Source organism: Carassius carassius, chromosome 46, assembly GCF_963082965.1.
Source record: "Carassius carassius chromosome 46, fCarCar2.1, whole genome shotgun sequence".
In the NCBI taxonomy this organism is placed as follows: Eukaryota; Metazoa; Chordata; class Actinopteri; order Cypriniformes; family Cyprinidae; genus Carassius; species Carassius carassius.
Genome location: NC_081800.1, coordinates 8,874,116 through 8,888,528, shown reverse-complemented (window position 1 = coordinate 8,888,528; position 14,413 = coordinate 8,874,116). Strand labels below are relative to the sequence as shown.

Genomic DNA, 14,413 nt, shown 5'->3' with positions numbered 1-14,413 from the left:
GAGAACAGGCAGCTAAAACAAAAGCAACCAATAATTTATACCATCATCTGGAGTCTGACACAATGTGTAGAGGTGTGGGGTTTACTGCAGCTTTACAGTGTTGGTATATATTTTATCCAGCCATTGTTTATGTTTACTTCATATAAGGCAAAGTATATTTATGACTGTGAAAGCATCTCTTCGAGAGTAAGCAGGGTTGTCTATGAAGCTTTGACTTTAAAAAACAAAACGAATTTACACTATTTTAAAAGAAGTGTTTGCATGGTTAACATGCTGTCAAGTCGACACCAGAGAAAGTGTTTTCAGTGTTTCAGTGTTCAATTTCTAAGCAAAATAAATTAGTGTCATATTTGAATTCCAAATACAAAGACAGAGATATATCAACTACACATCTGCATCATTCAAAACATTTCATAAACATTTAATCAGAACCAAGTGCCAAAACACCAATAATATGAATGACTGATATTTAGTTTAATGTTTAGTTTATTTTGACTGATATTTAGTTTAGTTTATTTATGCTTTTCAAATCATATCACATGTTAATGCAGTGGCGCCTGCAGGTGTACGGCTGTACGCAATGTGCGTACCATGAGCGTTTTGACTGACCTGAGAAACATTTCCTGATTATTTCAGCAGTTATTATTTGTGTCCTGTGTTTCTGTCGACTGAATCAGTGATGCCAGTAATTCATGATTTTATTTCAGGTGAACTCTCAGAAAGAGATTGCGAAACTATTTGCATTTGTTTGGACCACTTCCCCTGGCCACGGGTTTGAATTAATGGAGACAAATTGGACAAAAATGCCCCTACACAATTAAATTTAATTCGTCACCTTGGAATTATTAGGTTCTAGCTGTATTCTGGGCAGTTTTGAGTTAATGAACTTCAGAATTTTGCATTCTATGTAGTGATATGGGTTATGGGGAACAAGTCTCTTTCACACATCAGTCCCAAAATGTACACAACTAAAAAGGGTGACGAATTGTGCAACTGTCAGCTGAAATTGAAAGTGAAAATGTAATTGTATATTGCGAAATTACATTTATATCTGTTCATATAGCATCGTATTTGTGATTTTTCTTAGTGCGCACACTCGCTGACTGGATTTTGTACTTGCACAAATTCTCTCATATATAATAAAACAACAAAGTGCAGATGTAGCCTACCTACGATGTAAGGAAGAGATTCATTTCACTGTGTAGACAGCATCATTGATTATAAGATCAGCTTAAACTTGCACTAGACTGAAGAGAGCCATAATGTTCTTTAATGTAAATGTTCTTTGCTCGCTTTATGTATAAAACGTATTCAATGTTTGAAAAATAATAAATCAATAATTTGTTACTTACAATGTTTTCTTTTTTAAATAAATTGTGATCAGGTTAAATACAAATTCATTCGTATTAAAAATATTGTATGTCATGACACCCATATCTGGCACTTGCCTAGAAAGACTAGTAAATAGATTACACAAACATTAGCAGCCATATATCCTGGAACTGTCTGTCTATGTGTATGTGTGTGTGTGTGTGTGTGTGTGTGTGTGCGCGCGCATGTTTTTGTGACCAATCAGGACACAACTCTGTATAATGACATGGGTATGACACAGGTTTTACAAGGAGAGGGTGACTTATGAGGACATAACACATGTCCCCATTTTTCAAAATGCTTATAAATCATACAGAATGAGTTTTTTTTTTGAGAAAGTAAATATGCACAAAGTTTCCTGTGAGGGTTAGGGTTAGGTGTAGGGTTGGTGTAGGGCCATAGAATATACAGTTTGTACAGTATAAAAACCATTACGCCTATGGGATGTCCCCACTTTTCACAAAAACAAACGTGTGTGTGTGTGTGTGTGTGTTTGTGTATGATCATTCATATGGCAAGTAAACAAATACAATTACTAGCCAAACGTGGTAATATTGTAAATGTGTATTCGTAGGGTTATGAGAGGTCAAGTTAATCAAATCAATGAAATCTAATATGGAACAAATGTAAAATCCTGCTACTGCAAATGATCCTGCCATTTCATTTATATATAAAAAAAAAACAGTAGGATATGTTTGTTTATTCCATCTTGGTTATTGAACACAGGTCAAAAAATATAAAACACAACAGTTCAATGATATCCGGTTCGCGAACGAATCACTCGATGTAACCGGATCTTTTTGAACCAGTTCACCAAATCGAACTGAATCGTTTTAAATGGTTCGGGTCTCCAATAAGCATTAATTCACAAATGACTTAAGCTGTTAACTTTTTTTAATATGGCTGGCACTCCCTCTGAGTTAAAACAAACCAATATCCCGGAGTAATTCATTTACTCAAACAGTACGAGTGATTCGTTCGCGAACCGGATATCATTGAACTGTTGTGTTTTGAACTCGCTCACAACAGACACGGAAGCGAAGACAATGCTGAATAAAGTCCTAGTTTTTGCTATTTTTGTACCAAAATGTATTTTCAATGCTTAAAAAAATTCTAACTGACCCTCTGATGTCACATGGACTACTTTGATTATGTTTTTATTACCTTTCTGGACATGGACAGTATACCGTACACACAGTTTCAGTGGAGGGCCTGAGAGCTCTCGGACCAAATCTAAAATATCTTAAACTTTGTTCTGAAGATAAATGGAGGTCTTATAGGTTTGGAACGACATGAGGGTGAGTTATTAATGACACAATTTTCATTTTTCGGTGAACTAACCCTTTAAGCTCTTGACGTTTTTAATATTTAATATTATTTGGCCCAAGCTGCGTGGTAATGAAGTTTTAATTGTATTATTTTACTTGATACACTATACATTAAAATACTTTTTTTTTAAATTGTATATGTACGGTGTGGAAGATGGAGCTGGTGGGACCCCCTACAGCAAACAAACCTGATGCTTAACTGCATCAACAGGTCAAACAAACCCTTTAGTGCTGATGTTATGATTCAGCTTGTGCCTACTAAATTGCCGACTGGAAATTTTTTTTGATATTTACCATCGGTTCGTAGTACCAGAGGGGTCGGGGAGCTGAGGACTTTGCCTTTAGTGATGCGATTTACCACCACGCACGTGTAGTTACCCACATCTGAGGGCTCGACTTTGGCGATGTAAAGGTTTCCCGTCTCCTGAGAGACAAAGCGACGATTGTCTTGCTGAACAAAGTAAGGGTACTCATTAAAGACCCATGCAAATGAGAGATCTGGAAAGAAGATGGGGCACAGAACATATATAATTCAAAATAAATGAACTAGGCTAGCCAAACACTCTTGTGAACTTAAATGAGAAATTCTTTGTTATTTTTGGTATAATCATTAGTACACAGATAAACACTTTTCTTTCCCAATAGCATTACTGAAATCTGACCCAGGTATATCCAAAATTATCTTAGTGAAATTAGAAGCCTAAGCTGTGTTAAACACATCTTTATAAAACCCTATGAAAAATGTCAAGCAAAACAATAGGTGCACAGACTCAAAGATCAAATGAAATGAACTCACACACTTAAAAGCCATTAAGTCCTTTAATTTTGTACACAGTTTTAGAGGCCACACGGTGCAAAAAACAACTTATTGTGTTGAAATGTTTGAATCCAATGGTCTCTAAAAATGATTTTCCTTTACTAAGCGTGCAAGCTCAAAACAGATATTAAATACCATGGTGCACACTGATAAGTCAGAGCTCTGTATTTCACACATGTATAGCATATTTATGCCAAAGTATACTATAAACCAAAAAAGTAACACTATAAAAGCCTTACCTCCTGCATATGATGGTGTACCACAAAGTAAAACCACACCCTGGCCTTCTCGCACAGAGACAGCACTTCTCGTTTGAGTTTTTAAATTTAAGTCTGTAGAGCACACAAACACACACACACGCACGCACACACACACACACACACACACAGTCAGAAGATACAGCAGCGCTAGACATGAGAATGAAATGAAAATACCTCAGAGATGATTTCTTTTATCCCAGCTTATCATGTAAACATTTCTGTATTTTATTCAATATATAAATTCCACACAAGAAACAAATCTAGTGATTGCATGTAGTCTACATTATACATTTTTATATTGTAAAACAAAAATGTATGCCAATTATAATTAAGAACTTACTTCTCTGATTATAGTAACATGTTCTTGAACAATTTCATTACATGTCAGTCAGTGTTACACTTCTTACATATTTTTTTGACAATGGTGGTGAGTGCTGTCTATCACATTTGTCCAAAATCCATTTTGGTCCACTGGTTCAAATAGGCGTTAAAATTGGTTGAGATATGGTGAACATTGGTGGTATCCAACCATTAAACGGCCTCTCATGTCCTATGGTTGTGGCCACTGTCAACTTGGAAGAGTCCGTTCCCATCAGGATATAAATTGTTCATCATTGGATAAAGGTATACTCTGAACAGCTCTTTTGACTTGCAGTGATTCTTCCCTCTAAAGAGACAAACTGAACCCAAACCATGATGGCACAATGGCTCCCATAACATATCAGAGCCATTGGAATTTCCTTGATTTTTTCACTCATCTGCCTGGCCCATTCGTAGGTGTCTCCTACGTGTGGCTGGTGTGTTATTATCAGTATACAAAGGATAAAATGCAAGCTCCAAGGGGTCCCCCGGTGCAAACAAAGTGAAGGACCAGACATCTGAATTCCAAGCCAACAAGGGGACCAATGGATTGTGTTGAACACCAGGTCTCAGTGGATACTAAAAAAGCTGATTAAGATTTTCTTGAATCCACATTACATATGTATCTGTGTCAAAACAATTTAAGTTATGGATATAACAATGTGGAAAGTGTATGTGTCGTCAACCGGCAATGCTCACCAACAAACTCTACATTAAATCACATTTTCATCCACAATCCATTCAAATTTACCAAAAGCGACACAAAATTTGGTTGTGGCGACAACCAAAAAAGTCATAAGTGCAGAAGGCCCCATGAAAAGGGTCACCATAATGCATAATGCACCAAAACATTGACTTTTGAAAACGATGGCATGGCTGCCCACATTTGCTCTGCTTATACTCGACAACCGTGTAAACAATAACATCATGCCCGTTGTACCTGCATGAATGGTCATGTACTGTAACATGCATTTTCGGTTGTGTAGTGTCGATGGAGAACGTTTCTGAAATGCAGTGAAAACAAAATTGTAGTCGCCGTTTTAAGAAGAAAACACACAAGTGTAAAAAGGGCCTAAAAAAGCTATTATTGTGTAAGTATAGGAATGTATGTATGTGTATATTTATAGTATATTTACTCTATTTAGTAAAGAGTAGATCTTCACCAAATTATAGGGTTTGTTCACTCAAAAATTTAAATTCTTTCATTTACTCACCCTCAAGGTTTTCCAAACATGTAGGAGTTCCCTTCTCCTGTTAAACATAATATTTTGAAGAATGTGTGGAACCAAACAGTTGCTGGTCCTTAATGACTTCCATCAATGTAAAAAAAAAATAATAATAATAATAATAATTGTTGTTGTTGTTTTAATTGTAAGTGTTCACGCTGTCTTATCATTTGAAGTTTAGTCGAGTACAACTTCACATTTCAAGTTGACTGAACATAAAATTAAGTGTTTGTATTGACTTAAATTTTTAAGTTGAATTTTTTTTTTTTTTTTTTTTACGGTGTAGTATGAAAAAGAAAATTACTATGGAAGAAAAGTGGGGACCACAAACTGTTTATCCACATTCTTCTTTTGTGAAGAAAGAAATTTATACAGGTTTTGAACAACTTGAGGGTGAGATAAAGTCCCCTATTGATACTTCACTCTTACTATGTCGCTAGATGCATATGGGAAAAACTCCTTTTTCTCAGAGGACTGAAGACTTATTCAATCATGCAGTGTAAATGCACGGCCATTGGTTTGTGCAGTGATTATAAAATTGAACCAATGGCTCAGCAGCAGTGCTCTTTAAGCTCCCGAACTGCTCAGCGCAGACGCCAGCTCATCCCCTTTTGGCATCTGTGAAAGTAAAAGCAAATTTCTCTAAAAATGAAAATTCAGTGGCATAGCTCTGCATGATGGAAAGGAAGAGGAAGGGGCAAAGTCCATATCATATATGTAACCCAAACATTTGAGTATCATGTTTCTAATTACTTATTGTGTATGTCTTTTTAGGGACATAAAAACTTTACTTCTATTTTATTCTTTTACTTTAGTTTATTTTATTTTTTGTTGAGAGTTTGTGTTCTGAGTTTAGTTTTGCCAAACGCTGTGTCTCAGAGTCTGACCTCGAGTGCCCGTCTAAAACTTCAACCAGCCTACAACTCGGCATCATGAGCCAACGCCCAACCACTGGCTTCCCAAGACGTCACTTCAATGACTACTGATCTTCCAGCCAATTAGCAACCTTGGGAAACCGCCTTTTCAATGACAACAAAAGGTACCCCTTTACACAGGCAATGCAAATAACTTATCCCCAGATTCAGAAATGAACTGGTGCATCTAATATAATTTAACCTCACCGAGAAAATCAATTCGAGGGTTAATTAAGTGATTGATGGTTGTTCATGTCTATGCAATTTCACGTATTGCTATAAACTTGGGATTTCACATTTTCATTCTCTTAAACTCATTCTTTCCTCACATTCTCCCATCAACTTGTATGAATGTGTAAATGCATGTGTTCATGTGTTAGATTAGTTTATGTCTTAGATTTATCCAATAATTACAATTATCTTGTGTTTTGTGCTTACAAGTTAATGTCTTAAACTGCCGATCTTATTCCTATGCTAATTAATAGTGTTTTCACTATATTTTGGATTTTAATATCCATTGCAGAGTTGATGTTATATGGCTCATTCAGTAAATCGCTGGCCGACTCAGTGATCAACCGTAAAACAGTGATTCTGTCCAAATTCCCGATAAAATCTTAAACGATTCCCTTTGAGCTAAATTGACCTGTATCCCTTACAACTTCAATACGCTCGAAGACCCCTGCAGTTCAATGGCGTGGTCTCCACCTCAGTGCACAGCAGGAATGCTCACGTTCTGTTAGCTGAGGTAAATAATTTGCTGGTAAAAGGAGCTATAAATATAGATCCATCATCTCAGAGCAAGTCAGGCTTCTACAGCCATTACTTCCTCATCCCCAAAAAGGATGCACAATCTCAGATGCCTAAACCAAGCACTTATGAAACGGCCATTCAGAATGATTACATTGAAGCAGATCCTCTCGCAAATCTGCCCAGCGGACTGGTTCTGCTAGCTGGATCTGGAAAATGCTTACTCTCACATCCAGATAGCCCCCCATCACAGAAGATTCCTGAGATTTGCTTTTGAGGGAGGGGCTTATCAATAAATGGGTCCTGCCCTTCAGGGTGCATGGACGTGGCCCTTTCCCCTCTGAGACAGATGAGAATCCTTATCCTGAATTACCTCGACGACTGGCTCTTTTTAGCACAGTCAGAGGCCGATCTTAAAGCTCACACGTCCCTCCACCTGAGCCACTTAAAACGACTGGGACTCAGGATCAACTTTGCCAAGAGCTCTCTGTCCCCCAGCCAATGAACTTCGTTCCTGGGGGCAGTTTTCGAATCAGTCCACATGAAGGCGATAGTCGCGCCAGACTATGCTCTGGCTGTACATATCAGCTCATGGCTTCCGTCAAAATTGGAAACTCCTCTCCTCTCAAGAATTTTCTGGGCCTAATGGCATCATGGACGCATCCGCATCAAGATGGAACAGGCCTGCTTGACGGCCCTGGCCCCTCGGAAGGACCACAGTGGTTTAATCAGGTAGTGACTATGGGATTGGTTTTCAAAATAAAGGTCTCGACAGACGCGTTCAACACAGGTTGGGGAGCTTTGTGCGAAGGCAGACTGGCCTTCGGCTTCTGGACGAACGCAGAAGGCCAGCTACACATCAACTGCCTCGAATTGATGGCAGTATTTCAAGCTCTTCAGGCTTTCTAGCCAGTCCTGAAGGGGCACCAAGTGCTAGTCTGAACAGACAGCATTACAGTGGTGTCATATATAAACGACCATGGAAGGCTCACCTCGAAATGCCTTTTCGAGATGGTAAAATGCCTCTGGGAATAGAGACATCTCAACCTGCGTTCACTGACAGCTCATGTACCTGGCATACTGAACCAAGGAGCAGACATGCTATTTCAGAGGAACATCCCTCAGTAGAGTTGAAGCTTCACCCAGAGATGGTTCATAATATCTGGGAGATCTTTGGCAAGGCAGAGGTTGACCTCTTTGCCTCAAAAGACAACTCTTACTGCCAAACTTATTTTTTGAATAGTGAGGACGCGTTGGCCCATGAATGCACATATGGGCTCTTAACGGGGATCAGTAGATCTCCCAGAGATCTTCATGAATATGATCTCACAGGCTAGAGCCCGTCTACAAGATGCCTCTACACCCTTAAATGGTCGAACTTTTTACGCCTGGTGTGAAACCTGTGGCAAAGACCCAATAACATGTGACATAAGTGATATTGTCCTACTTACAAGAGCTGTAAACAAACTTGGTAGGAACAAACTTGTTATCAGTTTTCTGAGGGGATCCAAGAGGCTCCATTTGCCCTGGCCCCTCATGGTCCCTACATGGGATCTACCTATGGTCCTGAGAGCCCGCAAGAGCTCCCCTTTTGAGCCACTCCAGTCTGCGAGCCTAAAAATACTGCAGCTGAAAACAATCTCTTGATAAACCCTGCCTATCTTGAGTTTGGGCCCAATGACTCCAAGGTCATCCTGAGGCCAAAACATGGGTATATATATAAATCTGTGTGAACAGCTTGGTTTCAGCTTTTGATGTAAACAAGATCTTATCCACATTGATGTTCTCTTTTTTTTCTAGTGGCTTCAACTGGATAGGCTAACATAAACCTTATAATGCAATGACACCTACATCTTCATCGCATCTCGTGCGCCACTGATAAAGGTCAAGTATACTTCGCCCATCCGCACTTCATCAGCAATATGTAATTTTCATCATCCACGTGCAGGCAATTTATTTGAATATAATTAGAATTTTGATAATTTTTAAGTACAAAATTCGAATTTAGTTTGGACAGCCCTACTGTATTCCACCTCGTTGCCCCACTGCGGGTACGGCTGTGGTTCAGCTGATCCCGCTTGTATGGTTTCTGGGCACCTGGTCAGCGGTGCCCAGCCCATCTCACTGGCTTCTGTGGATCATCAGCCTCGGGTATGTGATTCAGTTCGCCCGGTGTTCCTCCAAGTTAAACAGCATCCACTTCACTATGCATTCATATTTCAATCCTTCTGTGCCATGGACCATTTCTGCGGTTCGCATTCAATGGGTGTGCATATCACTAAGAGTCCTGCCCTTCGGGCTGTCCCTTTCTTCCTGTGTGTTCACGAAGGTCGCAGAGGGGGCTCTAGCTCCCTTCAGAGAGTTAGGTGTTCACATCTTCAACAATCTTGACGATTGGCTTATTCTAGCACAGTCTCGAGACCAGTTGTTAAAAAACAGTGGCATGGTGCCCCGGCACCTAAGCCTGTTGGGCCTTCCGGTCAACTGGGAAAAGAGCAAATTCTCTTTTACCGGTGTTGGATTCAGTTGCATGTCACAACTCTCCAGGCACCTCTTTATTTAGAGTCAGAAGGTCACTTCATGCTGCCCACATTCTGGGCCTGCTGAACCGTACAGCCGATGAGCTGTCTCGAGCAATGCTCCCAAGAGAATGGCGACTCCATTCCCAGATGGTCCAGCTGATTTGGAGACGTTTCTGAGATGCTCAGTTAGACCTGTTTGCTTCTCCAGAGACCTCTCACTGCCAGTTGTTCTACTTCCTGACTGAGGGAACACTTGACATACCCCAGGAGGTGGTGAACACCACTGCTCATCAAGTGGTGTGCTTCTCGCTGAGAAGACCACTGGAGATACCCAATGGCGATCTTACTTTCCTTTCTGCAGCAAGGGCTGGAGCGAAGGCTGTCTCAATCCACCCTCAAAGTTCAGGTTGCTGCTATTGCTGCGTACCATGACCCCATGAATGTGAAATCTTTACGCAAGCATGACCTCATTATCAGGTTCCTTAGAGGGGCCAGGAGGTTAAAACCTTCCCAGCCCCCCTTCTCAGCAAAAACCTGGTATGCTTTGGACCTACTGCCTTCTTATAATCATGCTGTGATCAGCTGCAGCTGGATGCAATAATTGCATGCCAATGTGCATTGGCTCATTTAGTTTACACTCGAAGTAGATTGGTCTATCGAAGCAATATCCCAATTCATCAGTCACCGACTCATTCCTTCAGGGAATGAGGGTTACCATATGTAACTAAGATGTTCCCTTAGATATGGGAATGAATACTGCGTTACTTGCCGTGCCATGATGCTGAACGACTCGGTGTCATTGCTTCAGTCGGATTGACCTGAGATTCTATGGCGAAATTCCCACTTATATTGCCAGATGGCCCAGCCCATTCTGGTGGGCTCTGGCGGGCTTCACCACCATAGGCTTGTGTAGCACCGCTGTCGAGCCATTGGTTCATTTTTCAGTTCTCAGAGAAAAAGGAGTTTTTCCCATATGCATCTAGCGATGCAGTACTCATTCCCGTATCTAAGGGAACCAAGGTTATGAAAGAAACCAAGTATGTTTTTCTTAAGCTTGTCTGTAGTCATTATGACACTGAATAATAGCACAGATTCTTCTAGAACCTCCCCTGCTCACCATCATCAGTAACATTTTTTTAGCGGACTACAACAACTAAACGCAAGTGTGGAGCATCCTTCAGGATGTCTCTTGTCATAATCGTGCCATCTGCAGAGAAGTGATGTAAAAGGTAGCTCAGTGTTTAGAAGGTAAAATTATGCAAATGTCCTTTTTCTATTACTTTCAAATATACAAAACATTTTGTTGTTGTTGTAACCACTACTATATTTTTACACCCTTTTTATACTTCATATTTGGAAAACAGAAGTAAACTATAGCAGGATACTGTATAGGTACATGGGAGACGACATGTAATCTATTCACTGGTCTGAAAATACATTAAACAGCACTTGCATCTGTCAAAGCACTTGACAGAGCAAGCCATATTAAAATATATGCTTACAGAGTTTGTCTAAAGCACTTAATGTAACACTAAACATGATGCATCCTCATGTTTTGGGTGGTTTGTATTGTGCATTTTCCTGCACTGTTTACCCTCTGACCTCTGCTATTTTTCAGATGTGTTTTATCCATTAAAATGCATTATTCACTGCTGGGAAAGGATGTGACTAGCAGAGGCTGTCCATGAACAGCATGCAGACCAGATTAATGAATTGAAAAGTAATTGTTAAATATTTTCATTAATGATTATTAGCGGTGTGCTATCTGATGTCAGGAAACATTATTAGTTTTGTGGCTACATTCAGTAACATCATTAGCACAGAAATCACAGTTTTTGCACACAGTGATACACAATTATGCACAGGAAATTTCTAACAGTCTGTATAATCAGCTTGATTTCAAACAAACTCCTATTTAAACATACTTTTTTGGATAAATGCTGAAATATATTTGGACATATACAATATGGATATACTGTTTGGACAGTGAAACTTCAATGTAAAAGTATTTATGCATGCACTTTAGAAACACTTAAAAAAAAAAAACATTTGTGACAATATTAGTTTCAATATAATACATCAGGGGCTTTTCCTCCCAGAATGCAAGTGAGATAGAGCCTCCTAAAAAACTTGAATGACAAAATAAAAAAAATAAAAGTACAAAAATAAAACAATGCAAATATTACAAAATATGACAAAGTGTATCCATCACTAACTTTTCAAAAGTAAAACGGTCCAACAGTGACACCAGCAGGTAAATTTACAGTGGGAGTCGGCCTTTCTCTTGCCTCCCCTAAGCCCATTGAGGTTTTTTTTTTTTGGGGGGGGGGGGGGGGGGTAAAGATACATCTCTGCATCGGTCACCAGTGTTTAAGGAGCTCGGATGATCCAAAAATAAGTTTATTAAAAAACAGCTGATCATCAGTTTATAAATAAAATATATTATTGTTTAAATTGTTACTGCCATGAGATATCTTGGAATAAATGTAAAATGCTTATACACACACTAAACTGATTAGATTCATATTTGGTTTTTGATTACATTGTTAATGTAAAATGTTTTATTTTATTCTGGTAGTTTAATTTAAATTTAATAAAAAATAAAAATTGAGGACTTTACCTCATTTCAAAACTGCATGGCACTGTTTTACATGTACATATTTATTTTGAGTAAAATTAGTAAAAAAAAAAAGAAAAATTATGGAACTGAAAATATACGTTATAAATTACATGCAATAAAAATCAACCGATAAATAACACAAACTCAATATTCAATGAATCTTTGTAAAGATTAGTACAGTTCTAAAATCATTCATGCTCATAAAAATGTCAACACATAATAATGTGTGTTTTCAGTGTCAATACCGGAGTTTGCCAAACATTTAACTGTGAAAGGCCAATATATCAGAGGTGCCCAAACGTTTTACTATGAAGAGCCAATAATCTAACATTAAGGCTTTGGGCCGATACTAAATGCTGCATTATGTTCAATAGAATTAAGAAATGAATTAATTATTGTAAGGGCTATATTTGCATTACATGTGCATCTCAATAAATTAGAATGTCGTGGAAAAGTTAATTTCAGTAATTCAACTCAAATTGTGAAACTTGTGTATTAAATAAATTCAATGCACAGACTTAAGTATTTTTTGTTCTTTTAATTGTGGTGATTTTGGCTCACATTTAACAAAACCCCATTGTCAAGCTCCCTCACTCGAATGAAGTTTAACCCTGCAGTTTCCCCACTTGAAAGGGTATGCTTGCTCTTGAAGGTTTGGACTGGATTTTACTCCATGACCAGGAATCAATTCTCTCTGGCCAAAAGCAGGTAAAAAAAACCTTAAAACACAAGCACAAGTAGATGAAGAAGTAGAAGAAAAAAAAAATACAATAAGCCCAAGTAACCATAAAGCATCATAACCCAGGATCAAATACTTAAATTTATACAACAAATTAGTCTTGAAAATTAATGGAAAGAGAAACCCCATATCTAGAGCCCCCAAATAAATTGAAGACACTTTTAAAGCACTACTCAAATGACGTTACCCTTAAACTCTAAAAACCACAATTCCACACTTCCAGCTTCCTTAAATCTTTACAATATATTGCTTTTAACTTATACCTTCATGATGTTAAATGTATAACACTGTAGTTTACAATTCAAACATGATTTTCATAACATTTATACATACATGTTTCCTTAAGTATAGTTACATGATTTACTGAAATGTTAAAATCCACCACACTGCACAAATAAATGCTCACTGACTCCTTCAAGCTTTAGTCCAACAGTATCACTTTCCAGGCCCAGTTTCTCCACACATCTTGCCAACCTGCTTTCCATCCTGTGAGTGACTCCGATTCCCTTTAATCACTAGAGCCTTCCCACCTGGTGACTAATTAACTATCTGCAGCTGGGCGCCACACCCAGCGCCAAACACACCCAGGCAGAAAGGGTGTGGTCTGCAGCTCAGCTCAACACCCACAAATTCAATCAAATCTCAACAAATTTAAATACTTCATAAGACCAATATATATATATATACATTTTTTGTGAATTGTTGGCCTTCTGGAAAGTATGTTCATTTACTGTATACATGTACTCAATACTTGGTATGGGGCTACTTTTGCTTTAATTACTGCCTCAATTCAGCGTGGCATGAGGTGGTCAGTTTGTGGCACTGCTGAGGTGATCTGGACAAAGGTTTCTTTGACAGTGGCCTTCAGCTCATTTGCATTTTTTTGGTCTCTTGTTTCTCATTTTCCTCTTGACAATATCCCATAGATTCTCTCTGGGGTTCAGGTCTGGTGAGTTTGCTAGCCAGTCAAGCACACCAACACCATGGACATTTAACCAACTTTTGGGTCTTTAGGCAGTGTGTGCAGGTGCCAAAACCTGCTGGAAAATGAAATCCCCATCTGGACAGCAGAAGGAAGCATGAAGTACTCCAAAATGTCTTGGTAAACAGGTGCGGTGACTTTGGTTTTCAAAAAACACAATGGACCAACACCAGCAGATGACATTGCACCCCAAATCATCTCAGACTGTGGAAACTTAACACCGGACTTCAAGCAACTTGGGCTATGAGCTTCTCCACCCTTCCTCCAGACTCTAGGACCTTGGTTTCCAAATGAAGTACAAAACTTGCTCTCATCTGAAAAGGGGACTTTGGACCACTGGGCAACAGTCTAGTTCTTCTTCTCCTTAGCACAGGTAAGACGTTTCTGACGTTGTCTGTGGTTCAGCAAATTCCTTGACACGTCTGTGTGCGGTGGCTCTTGATGCCTGGACCCCAGCCTCAGTCCTTGTGAAGTTCACTAAAATTCTTGAATCAATTTTGCTTGACAATCCTCATATGGCTGTGGTT

General features: G+C 38.9%; 1 protein-coding gene across 1 annotated transcript in view; it reads right to left on the bottom strand.

Annotated features, from left to right (window-relative positions):
- LOC132129412 (contactin-3-like) overlaps positions 1-14,413 on the bottom strand; it is a 43,868-nt gene that overhangs the window by 27,414 nt on the left and 2,041 nt on the right. Inside the window, exons 2-3 of the mRNA XM_059540990.1 lie at positions 3,756-3,848; positions 2,994-3,197 (exon numbers count right to left, since the gene is read on the bottom strand). The gene's annotated coding sequence lies outside the window, so the exon portion shown is untranslated. The remainder of the gene's footprint in view (positions 1-2,993; positions 3,198-3,755; positions 3,849-14,413) is intronic.